Source organism: Chenopodium album, chromosome 27 (genome assembly GCF_948465745.1).
Source record: "Chenopodium album chromosome 27, dcCheAlbu1.1, whole genome shotgun sequence".
NCBI classification, from domain to species: Eukaryota; Viridiplantae; Streptophyta; class Magnoliopsida; order Caryophyllales; family Amaranthaceae; genus Chenopodium; species Chenopodium album.
Genome location: NC_137860.1, coordinates 13,840,001 through 13,849,920, shown reverse-complemented (window position 1 = coordinate 13,849,920; position 9,920 = coordinate 13,840,001).

The following is a 9,920-nucleotide window of genomic DNA, read 5'->3' as shown; positions in this document are numbered from 1 at the left end:
TTGACTTTCTTTTGACTAAAAAAGCTTTGTTAGAATGTGTTTGACTTTCATTTAACTCAATTTGCATTGTAGAATGCATTTGACTTTCATTTGACTCAATTAGCTTTTCATGAATGTGTTTGACTTTCATTTGACTCAATTAGCTTTGTGAATTGCATTTCACTTTCATTAAATTTAAAAAGGTTTATTGAATGTGTTTGATATTTATTTGATTAAAAATGCTTTGTATCAATGTGTTTGATTTTCATTTGACTCAAATTTCTTTGTGGAATGCATTTGACTTTCATTTTATTCAAAAAGCATCGTTTGAATGTGTTTGACTTTCATTTGACTCAATTAGCTTTGTTGAATGTATTTAACTTTAATTTGATTCAAAAAGCTTTGTTTGAATGTGTTTGACTTTCATTTGGCTCAATTATCTTTGTTGAACGCATTAGACTTTCTTTTGACTCAATTAGCTTTTTATGAATGCGTTTGACTTTTATTTGACTTAATTAGATTTGTGAATTACGTTTCACTTTCATTAAATTTAAAAAGTTTTGTTGAATGTGTTTGATATTCATTTGATTGAAAATGCTTTGTATGTATGTGTTTGACTTTCATTTGACTCAAATATCTTTGTTGAATGCACTTGACTTTCCTTTGATTCTAAAAGCTTTATTTAAATGGGTTTGTCTTTCATTTCACTCAATTAGCTTTGTAGAATGCATTAGACTTTCATTTAACTCAATTAGCTTTGTATGAATGTGTTTGATTTTCATTTGACTCAATTAGCTTTGTTAGTTGCATTTCACATTCATTTAATTCAAAAAGCTTTGTTTGAATGTGTTTGACTTTCATTTGACTCAATTAGCTGTGTTGAATGCATTTGACTTTCATTTGATGAAAAAAGTGTTGTTGAATGTGTTTGACTTTCATTTGACTAAATTAGCTTTGTTGAATGCATTTGACTTTCATTTGATTCAAAAAGCTTTGTATGAATGTGTTTGACTTTTATTTAACCCAATTAGCTTTGTTCATTGCATTTCACTTTGATTTAATTCAAAAAGCTTTGTTTGAATGTTTTTTACTTTCATTTGACTCAATTAGCTTTGTTGAATGCATTTTACTTTCATTTGATTAAAAAAGCTTTGTTTGAATGTGTTTGACTTTCATTTGACTCAATTAGCTTTGTTGAATGCATTTGACTTTCATTTGATTAAAAAAGCTTTGTTTGAATGTGTTTGACTTTCATTTGACTCAATTAGCTTTGTTGAACGCATTTGGCTTTCATTTGATTCAAAAACCTTTGTTTGAATGTGTTTGACTTTCATTTGACTAAATTATATTAGTTGAATACATTTGAATTTTATTTGATTCAAAAAGCATTGTATCAATGTGTTTGACTTTCATTTGACTCAATTATCTTTATTGAATATTTGACTTTCATTTGATTAAAAAAGCTTTGTTTGAATGTGTTTGACTTTCATTTGACTCAATTAGCTTTGTTGAACGCATTTGGCTTTCATTTGATTCAAAAACCTTTGTTTGAATGTGTTTGACTTTCATTTGACTAAATTATATTAGTTGAATACATTTGAATTTTATTTGATTCAAAAAGCATTGTATCAATGTGTTTGACTTTCATTTGACTCAATTATCTTTATTGAATATTTGACTTTCAATTGATTCAAAAAGCTTTGTTTGAATGTGTTTGACTTTAACTGACTCAATTAACTTTGTTGAATGATTATGCCTTTCATTTGATTCAAATAGCTTTATTTGAATGTGTTTGACTTTCATTAGAGTCAAAAAGCTTTGTTGAATGCATATGACTTTTAATTGATTAAAAAATGCTTTGTTTGAATATGTTTGACTTTCATTTGACTCAATTATCTCAGTTGAATTCATTTGACTTTCAATTGATTCAAAATGCTGTGTTTGAATGTTTATTACTTTGATTTGACTCAATTAGCATTGTTGAATGCATTTGACTTTCTTTTGACTAAAAAAGCTTTGTTAGAATGTGTTTGACTTTCATTTAACTCAATTTGCATTGTAGAATGCATTTGACTTTCATTTGACTCAATTAGCTTTTCATGAATGTGTTTGACTTTCATTTGACTCAATTAGCTTTGTGAATTGCATTTCACTTTCATTAAATTTAAAAAGGTTTATTGAATGTGTTTGATATTTATTTGATTAAAAATGCTTTGTATCAATGTGTTTGATTTTCATTTGACTCAAATTTTTTGTGGAATGCATTTGACTTTCATTTTATTCAAAAAGCATCGTTTGAATGTGTTTGACTTTCATTTGACTCAATTAGCTTTGTTGAATGTATTTAACTTTAATTTGATTCAAAAAGCTTTGTTTGAATGTGTTTGACTTTCATTTGGCTCAATTATCTTTGTTGAACGCATTAGACTTTCTTTTGACTCAATTAGCTTTTTATGAATGCGTTTGACTTTTATTTGACTTAATTAGATTTGTGAATTACGTTTCACTTTCATTAAATTTAAAAAGTTTTGTTGAATGTGTTTGATATTCATTTGATTGAAAATGCTTTGTATGTATGTGTTTGACTTTCATTTGACTCAAATATCTTTGTTGAATGCACTTGAATTTCCTTTGATTCTAAAAGCTTTATTTAAATGGGTTTGTCTTTCATTTCACTCAATTAGCTTTGTAGAATGCATTAGACTTTCATTTAACTCAATTAGCTTTGTATGAATGTGTTTGATTTTCATTTGACTCAATTAGCTTTGTTAGTTGCATTTCACATTCATTTAATTCAAAAAGCTTTGTTTGAATGTGTTTGACTTTCATTTGACTCAATTAGCTGTGTTGAATGCATTTGACTTTCATTTGATGAAAAAAGTGTTGTTGAATGTGTTTGACTTTCATTTGACTAAATTAGCTTTGTTGAATGCATTTGACTTTCATTTGATTCAAAAAGCTTTGTATGAATGTGTTTGACTTTTATTTAACCCAATTAGCTTTGTTCATTGCATTTCACTTTGATTTAATTCAAAAAGCTTTGTTTGAATGTTTTTTACTTTCATTTGACTCAATTAGCTTTGTTGAATGCATTTTACTTTCATTTGATTAAAAAAGCTTTGTTTGAATGTGTTTGACTTTCATTTGACTCAATTAGCTTTGTTGAATGCATTTGACTTTCATTTGATTAAAAAAGCTTTGTTTGAATGTGTTTGACTTTCATTTGACTCAATTAGCTTTGTTGAACGCATTTGGCTTTCATTTGATTCAAAAACCTTTGTTTGAATGTGTTTGACTTTCATTTGACTAAATTATATTAGTTGAATACATTTGAATTTTATTTGATTCAAAAAGCATTGTATCAATGTGTTTGACTTTCATTTGACTCAATTATCTTTATTGAATATTTGACTTTCATTTGATTAAAAAAGCTTTGTTTGAATGTGTTTGACTTTCATTTGACTCAATTAGCTTTGTTGAACGCATTTGGCTTTCATTTGATTCAAAAACCTTTGTTTGAATGTGTTTGACTTTCATTTGACTAAATTATATTAGTTGAATACATTTGAATTTTATTTGATTCAAAAAGCATTGTATCAATGTGTTTGACTTTCATTTGACTCAATTATCTTTATTGAATATTTGACTTTCAATTGATTCAAAAAGCTTTGTTTGAATGTGTTTGACTTTAACTGACTCAATTAACTTTGTTGAATGATTATGCCTTTCATTTGATTCAAATAGCTTTATTTGAATGTGTTTGACTTTCATTAGAGTCAAAAAGCTTTGTTGAATGCATATGACTTTTAATTGATTAAAAAATGCTTTGTTTGAATATGTTTGACTTTCATTTGACTCAATTATCTCAGTTGAATTCATTTGACTTTCAATTGATTCAAAATGCTGTGTTTGAATGTTTATTACTTTGATTTGACTCAATTAGCATTGTTGAATGCATTTGACTTTCTTTTGACTAAAAAAGCTTTGTTAGAATGTGTTTGACTTTCATTTAACTCAATTTGCATTGTAGAATGCATTTGACTTTCATTTGACTCAATTAGCTTTTCATGAATGTGTTTGACTTTCATTTGACTCAATTAGCTTTGTGAATTGCATTTCACTTTCATTAAATTTAAAAAGGTTTATTGAATGTGTTTGATATTTATTTGATTAAAAATGCTTTGTATCAATGTGTTTGATTTTCATTTGACTCAAATTTCTTTGTGGAATGCATTTGACTTTCATTTTATTCAAAAAGCATCGTTTGAATGTGTTTGACTTTCATTTGACTCAATTAGCTTTGTTGAATGTATTTGACTTTAATTTGATTCAAAAAGCTTTGTTTGAATGTGTTTGACATTCATTTGGCTCAATTATCTTTGTTGAACGCATTAGACTTTCTTTTGACTCAATTAGCTTTTTATGAATGCGTTTGACTTTTATTTGACTTAATTAGATTTGTGAATTACGTTTCACTTTCATTAAATTTAAAAAGTTTTGTTGAATGTGTTTGATATTCATTTTATTGAAAATGCTTTGTATGTATGTGTTTGACTTTCATTTGACTCAAATATCTTTGTTGAATGCACTTGACTTTCCTTTGATTCTAAAAGCTTTATTTAAATGGGTTTGTCTTTCATTTCACTCAATTAGCTTTGTAGAATGCATTAGACTTTCATTTAACTCAATTAGCTTTGTATGAATGTGTTTGATTTTCATTTGACTCAATTAGCTTTGTTAGTTGCATTTCACATTCATTTAATTCAAAAAGCTTTGTATGAATGTGTTTGACTTTCATTTAACCCAATTAGCTTTGTTCATTGCATTTCACTTTGGTTTAATTCAAAAAGCTTTGTTTGAATGTTTTTGACTTTCATTTGACTCAATTAGCTTTGTTGAATGCATTTTACTTTCATTTGATTAAAAAAGCTTTGTTTGAATGTGTTTGACTTTCATTTGACTCAATTAGCTTTGTTGAATGCATTTGACTTTCATTTGATTAAAAAAGCTTTGTTTGAATGTGTTTGACTTTCATTTGACTCAATTAGCTTTGTTGAACGCATTTGGCTTTCATTTGATTCAAAAACCTTTGTTTGAATGTGTTTGACTTTCATTTGACTAAATTATATTAGTTGAATACATTTGAATTTTATTTGATTCAAAAAGCATTGTATCAATGTGTTTGACTTTCATTTGACTCAATTATCTTTATTGAATATTTGACTTTCATTTGATTAAAAAAGCTTTGTTTGAATGTGTTTGACTTTCATTTGACTCAATTAGCTTTGTTGAACGCATTTGGCTTTAATTTGATTCAAAAACCTTTGTTTGAATGTGTTTGACTTTCATTTGACTAAATTATATTAGTTGAATACATTTGAATTTTATTTGATTCAAAAAGCATTGTATCAATGTGTTTGACTTTCATTTGACTCAATTATCTTTATTGAATATTTGACTTTCAATTGATTCAAAAAGCTTTGTTTGAATGTGTTTGACTTTAACTGACTCAATTAACTTTGTTGAATGATTATGCCTTTCATTTGATTCAAATAGCTTTATTTGAATGTGTTTGACTTTCATTAGAGTCAAAAAGCTTTGTTGAATGCATATGACTTTTAATTGATTAAAAAATGCTTTGTTTGAATATGTTTGACTTTCATTTGACTCAATTATCTCAGTTGAATTCATTTGACTTTCAATTGATTCAAAATGCTGTGTTTGAATGTTTATTACTTTGATTTGACTCAATTAGCATTGTTGAATGCATTTGACTTTCTTTTGACTAAAAAAGCTTTGTTAGAATGTGTTTGACTTTCATTTAACTCAATTTGCATTGTAGAATGCATTTGACTTTCATTTGACTCAATTAGCTTTTCATGAATGTGTTTTACTTTCATTTGACTCAATTAGCTTTGTGAATTGCATTTCACTTTCATTAAATTTAAAAAGGTTTATTGAATGTGTTTGATATTTATTTGATTAAAAATGCTTTGTATCAATGTGTTTGATTTTCATTTGACTCAAATTTCTTTGTGGAATGCATTTGACTTTCATTTTATTCAAAAAGCATCGTTTGAATGTGTTTGACTTTCATTTGACTCAATTAGCTTTGTTGAATGTATTTGACTTTAATTTGATTCAAAAAGCTTTGTTTGAATGTGTTTGACTTTCATTTGGCTCAATTATCTTTGTTGAACGCATTAGACTTTCCTTTGACTCAATTAGCTTTTTATGAATGCGTTTGACTTTTATTTGACCTAATTAGATTTGTGAATTACGTTTCACTTTCATTAAATTTAAAAAGTTTTGTTGAATGTGTTTGATATTCATTTGATTGAAATTGCTTTGTATGTATGTGTTTGACTTTCATTTGACTCAAATATCTTTGTTGAATGCACTTGACTTTCCTTTGATTCTAAAAGCTTTATTTAAATGGGTTTGTCTTTCATTTCACTCAATTAGCTTTGTAGAATGCATTAGACTTTCATTTAACTCAATTAGCTTTGTATGAATGTGTTTGATTTTCATTTGACTCAATTAGCTTTGTTAGTTGCATTTCACATTCATTTAATTCAAAAAGCTTTGTTTGAATGTGTTTGACTTTCATTTGACTCAATTAGCTGTGTTGAATGCATTTGACTTTCATTTGATTAAAAAAGTGTTGTTGAATGTGTTTGACTTTCATTTGACTAAATTAGCTTTGTTGAATGCATTTGACTTTCATTTGATTCAAAAAGCTTTGTATGAATGTGTTTGACTTTCATTTGACCCAATTAGCTTTGTTCATTGCATTTCACTTTGATTTAATTCAAAAAGCTTTGTTTGAATGTTTTTGACTTTCATTTGACTCAATTAGCTTTGTTGAATGCATTTTACTTTCATTTGATTAAAAAAGCTTTGTTTGAATGTGTTTGACTTTCATTTGACTCAATTAGCTTTGTTGAATGCATTTGACTTTCATTTGATTAAAAAAGCTTTGTTTGAATGTGTTTGACTTTCATTTGACTCAATTAGCTTTGTTGAACGCATTTGGCTTTCATTTGATTCAAAAACCTTTGTTTGAATGTGTTTGACTTTCATTTGACTAAATTATATTAGTTGAATACATTTGAATTTTATTTGATTCAAAAAGCATTGTATCAATGTGTTTGACTTTCATTTGACTCAATTATCTTTATTGAATATTTGACTTTCAATTGATTCAAAAAGCTTTGTTTGAATGTGTTTGACTTTAACTGACTCAATTAACTTTGTTGAATGATTATGCCTTTCATTTGATTCAAATAGCTTTATTTGAATGTGTTTGACTTTCATTAGAGTCAAAAAGCTTTGTTGAATGCATATGACTTTTAATTGATTAAAAAATGCTTTGTTTGAATATGTTTGACTTTCATTTGACTCAATTATCTCAGTTGAATTCATTTGACTTTCAATTGATTCAAAATGCTGTGTTTGAATGTTTATTACTTTCATTTGACTCAATTAGCATTGTTGAATGCATTTGACTTTCTTTTGACTAAAAAAGCTTTGTTAGAATGTGTTTGACTTTCATTTAACTCAATTTGCATTGTAGAATGCATTTGACTTTCATTTGACTCAATTAGCTTTTCATGAATGTGTTTGACTTTCATTTGACTCAATTAGCTTTGTGAATTGCATTTCACTTTCATTAAATTTAAAAAGGTTTATTGAATGTGTTTGATATTTATTTGATTAAAAATGCTTTGTATCAATGTGTTTGATTTTCATTTGACTCAAATTTCTTTGTGGAATGTATTTGACTTTCATTTTATTCAAAAAGCATCGTTTGAATGTGTTTGACTTTCATTTGACTCAATTAGCTTTGTTGAATGTATTTGACTTTAATTTGATTCAAAAAGCTTTGTTTGAATGTGTTTGACTTTCATTTGAGTCAAAAAGCTTTGTTGAATGCATTTGACTTTCAATTGAGAAAAAAGCTTTGTTTGAATGTGTATGACTTTCATTTAACTAAATTAGCATTGTTCAATGCATTTGAGTTTTATTTGATTCAATTAGCTTTTTATGAATGTGTTTGACTTTCATTTGACTCAATTAACTTTGCAGAATGCATTTGACTTTTATTTGACTCAATTAGCTTCTTATGAATGTGTTTGACTTTTATTTGACTCAATTAACTTTGTGAATTGCATGTCACTTTCATTAAATTTAAAAAGGTTTGTTCAATGTGTTTGATATTCATTTGAGTAAAATTGGTTTGCATGAATGTGTTTGACTTTCATTTGACTGAAATATCTTTGCTGAATGCATTTGACTTTCATTTTATTCAAAAAGCATTGTTTGAATGTGTTTGACTTTCAATTGACACAATTAGCTTTGTTGAATGTATTTGACTTTCATTTAATTCAAAAAGCTTTGTTTGAATGTGTTTGGCTTTCATTTGGCTCATTTATCTTTGTTGAATGCATTGGACTTTCTTTTGACTCAATTAGCTTTTTATGAATGTGTTTGACACTCATTTGACTCAATTAGATTTGTGAATTGTATTTCACTTTCATTTAATTTAAAAAGGTTTGTTGAATGTGTTTGATATTCATTTGATTAAAAATGCTTTGTATGAATGTGTTTGACTTTCATTTGACTCAAATATCTTTGTTGAATGCACTTGACATTCCTTTGATTCAAAAAGCTTTACTTGAATGGGTTTGACTTTCATTTGCGTTAAAAGCATTGTTGAATGCACTTGACTTTCGTTTAATTTAAAAAGCTTTGTTTTAATGGGTTTGACTGTCATTTGACTCAATTAGCTTTGTTGAATGCTTTTGACTTTCATTTGATTCAAAAATCTTTGTTTGAATATGTTTGACTTTCATTAAAGTCAATTATCATTGTTAAATGCATTTTACTTTCATTTAATTCAAAAAGCTTTGTTTGAATGTGTTTGACTTTCATTTGATTCAAAAAGCTATGTTTGAAAGTGTTTGACTTTCATTTGACTCAATTAGCTTTGTTGAATGCATTTGACTTTCATTTGATTCAAAAAGCTTTGTTTGAATGTGTTTGACTTTAATTTGACTTAATTAGCTTTGTTGAATGCATTTAACTTTCATTTGTTTCAAAAAGCTTTGTTTAATTGTGTTGGACTCTCATTTGAGTCAAAAATCTTTGTTGAGTGTATTTGACTGTCATTTGATTCAAAAAGCTTTGTTTTAATGTGTTTGACTTTGATTTGACTCAATTAGCTTTGTTGAATGCATTTTACTTTCATTTGATTCATAAAGCTCTGTTTGAATGTGTTTGAGTTTCATTTGACTCTATTAGCTTTATTGAATGCATTTGACTTTAATTTGATTCAAGAAGCATTGTTTGAATCTGTTTGACTTTCATTTGATTCAATTAGCTTGGTAAGTATGTGTTTGACTTTCATTTGACTCAATTAGCTTTGTATGTATGTGTTTGACTTTCATTTGACTTAATTAGCTTTGTTAATTGCATTTCACTTTCATATAATTCAAAAAGATTTGTTTAAATGGTTTTGACTTTCATTTGATTCAAAAAGCTTTGTTTGAATGTGTTTGACTTTCATTTGACTCAACTAGCTTTGTTGAATGCATTTTATTTTCATTTGATTAAAAAAGTATTGTTAGAATGTTTTTGACTTTCATTTTACTCAATTAGGTTTGTTGAATGCCTTAGACTTTCATTTGATTTAAAAAGCTTTGTTTGAATGTGTTTGAATTTCATTTGACTCAATTATCTTTGTTCAACGCATTTGACTTTCATTTGCATCTAAAAGCTTTGTATGAATGTGTTTGACTTTCATTTGACTCAATTATCTTTATTGAATGCGAACTTAGAACCCGAACTCACTTGACATAAAACCCGAACCCCTACACACAAAACCGAGAAAGGATTGGGACAAAGAAAAAGATTAAAATAAAATAAAAATAAATAAAGGA